General features: G+C 45.8%; 1 long non-coding RNA gene across 1 annotated transcript; it reads left to right on the forward strand.

Annotated features, from left to right (window-relative positions):
* Positions 1-626: 626 nt before the first annotated feature.
* Positions 627-2,706, forward strand: LOC132655430 (uncharacterized). Its single transcript, XR_009593243.1, has 3 exons — positions 627-1,857; positions 2,209-2,291; positions 2,566-2,706. It is a non-coding gene; the product is annotated as an uncharacterized LOC132655430 (long non-coding RNA).
* Positions 2,707-3,070: the final 364 nt, after the last annotated feature.

The raw sequence follows: 3,070 nt of genomic DNA on the forward strand, positions 1-3,070 counted from the left end.
TGAATCTTTTATTGCTTACTCTGGCAGGGAGGGGCCTAGGGAAGCTGATCAGTTTCATGAATTTCCTGAAGCTAATTTTGGTTGTTTACTTTCTTGCTTAAGGAATTTCCCTGAAGCACAAAATGTTTCAATCTCAGAGGAAACTGTTACACAACACCATACACCTGAAAATTTCATAATTTGTTTTTTCTTAATATCTGAATGACATCCTATGTCTATGTACCACATTTTCATTGTCCATTCACCAGTTGATGGCCATCTAGGTTGTAGCTATTTCCTGGCTATGGTGAATAGAGCAGTGATGAACATTACCCAAAGGACCTATATCCTACTATACACAACGGTTGTCTATAGTAGGATAGGTCCTTTGGGTAATAAGCCCAAAGGTGGGATAGCTGGATCATGTAGTGCTTCTATTTCTAACCTTTTGAGGAACCACCACGGTGATTTTCAGTGGCTTCACCAGTTTACATTCCCACCAACAGTGACTTTCCATACTTTCATCTGTTCTAAGGTTCTAAGGTTTGGAGTTGTTGGCCAGTGAGGTCCCATAGATCCCTCGGGCATTACAGACCATGACTGATGCTCTTGATTCCCCTCCAGAACTTGACGGCAGTACGCTATTGCTGAAGACAACGCATACTTGAACTAGAAAGCACGGAGCAATCAAGCCGGTACTCACTTGGAAGCTTCGTCCTTTCTGGTTGGCTTTCACAGCCAGAAGGTGTTATGCAGGTTCCTGGAGGAGAAAAGCAATCATCACTCTTGCCCAGCTGTGAGCCCTACAAGCTACATCAATGACCAGCCTGGCCAGATGTGCCCACTGGGGCAGCAATGAGACAAAATGTTACGGGAGTAGCCAACCACTTTCTATTTGGATTTAAGACATGCTCTACAAGATGGAAAACATGCCTGACACCATTACTAGAGCGAAGCACCTGTGGCTGGACAGTTTCAAGCCCTTAGAGGGAACTTATTACTTTGCTAAATTGACCTAGTATGAAACTATCAATGACTTACTTTTTTTTTTTTTTTTTGAAACAGGGTTTCTCTGTGTAGCCTCGGCTGTCCTGGACTCGCTTTGTAGACCAGGCTGGCTTCAAACTCACAGAGATCTGTCTGCCTCTGCCTCCCTGAGTGCTAGGATTACGGGTACACGCTACCATACCCAGCAACTTACTGTTTGTTATATTCATAGACTGATATATCTTTCAGCCGTCATTGGAAAAAAATCTTCTTTTTGTAGTTCAACGACTCATGAAGTTGCAGAGAATAAGAGACTGTAGAATTCTCACCCCTAAATTGGACATTTATATCACAAACTCTACTGTCAAGCCTCAGGGACCATGTGGAAAAGGGTTGGGGGCAGGGGGGAGATTGTTGGAGCCAGGAGTAGTGGGTAGCCTTAAGAAAAGAGTGTTTTCTGGACACAGAGGGACAGTTGCTCACATGTGTAGAGTGGCTGAGGGGGTAAACGCTGGAAGAGGGAGAGTCAGTTTTCTTTCTGAGTGTGGCCCTTGTAGGCTAACCACACTCCAGTGGACGGTCACACACCCAAGAATATTTGCCGAGCACAGATTGGACTCGGTGGTTAAAGACAGAGCGTGTATGTGGGGGGGAACAAAGTTAGGTGGAGAAGGAGTGGGTGGGCAGGAATAGGATCAAAATATATTATGTAAACGTTTAATAAAACAAAAAGATGAGCGCCTTGTGGATGTTAAAGAAGAGGTAAGACTTAGAAAGTTTGCAAACTTTCTTTCAGAAACAGAAGCCTTGTCTGAGATCTAAAGGACATAGGCAAATCCTCCCACAGCTGTAAATGAAGGCTATTTTGGGGGCTCAGCTACTCAAGAGAAGGTAAGGCAGTCACCGGCTAGCTTTCCTTTTCTTTCTCTCTGCGGATGTACTAGCCTGGGAGAGCATGCAAGCAAGCACCCTTGCAGGTTTTGGTGCCCTTAGCTGAGCCAGCGCTGCAGTCAGGAATGGATTTGCGAGCAGGATAAAACCCTGTGGCTGTGGGTTGCTGCTCCCAACCCCCCTACCCCTCACCCCCACCTCAACCCCATCCCGTTAGAAGAGCACCACGGCAGATCTTCGCCCAAGCCAGCTGCTGCAAAAACCTAAGGCTTCCTTAGCCTTAACACTCCTTGGCTTCTTAGAATCTAATTTTGACCATACTTTTTTTCTTTTTTCTTTTTCCCCCTGAAGAAATTAGAGAAGTCACTTAGCTGCTGGAACTCTAACTGCTGGGTGGAACTGTAACCAGGCCGCGCAGCCCTTCTGAGCCCGAGGTGAATGTGCAGCGAGTCTTCGTGGCATGTGCTGGGAACTAGGTTAGACCCACTTCTCAGGCCAAGAGCAGGCTGCTTGCCCACCGCTGGCAGTCAAGTGGGGAGACTTAGGAGGGACAGCCTGCCCATCTCCACCCTCCCTAACCTGTCCAAGCTCACTGAAGACGTCTCCACGGTTATTTCTAACAAGTCCGCTTCCATCGCTACTTCATCCTAGAGCTGACTGATCTAAAACAGGAAACACTGAGGTAGACAAACTTTATTCTTGTTCCAGCCCTCCCCTTTGCCGGCAGTATCACCTCATGAAAGGCCCAAGGCACTGTGACTGTAAAGATCCATCTCAGCAGAGTCAAGAATGTATCCACCCCAAGGAGTGACCTTTTTACATCAAGGTACAAATGACACGTACAGTATTCTCTCCTCGGTGCTTTTTGTAACAAAAGAATAAAGCAGTGTCACAAAAATGTCAGCTATCAGCTGGGTGATGGAGACCTTTTAAGGCAAGTATTAAATTAGACTTAATGGAAGCCTGAAATAGCTGTTCATAGGCAACAGCAACCATTAGAACTGAGTACAGAGTAAAGTTAGTGAACGCTGACGTGTGAAAGTGCAGCTACGAGAGTCTGTCAGAGGGCCCTTCAGGGCCTTGGTTTTTGTGCTTGATACAATGCTAAAATACTTTTTACTTTGTATTTGTTTGGTGACGTAGTTATATATCTTGCTTTGAAACAGCACTGTGTAGCTCTGGCTGGTCTGGATCACAAGGTGTAGATGAACAG

This window comes from Meriones unguiculatus, chromosome 7 (assembly GCF_030254825.1).
Source record: "Meriones unguiculatus strain TT.TT164.6M chromosome 7, Bangor_MerUng_6.1, whole genome shotgun sequence".
NCBI classification, from domain to species: Eukaryota; Metazoa; Chordata; class Mammalia; order Rodentia; family Muridae; genus Meriones; species Meriones unguiculatus.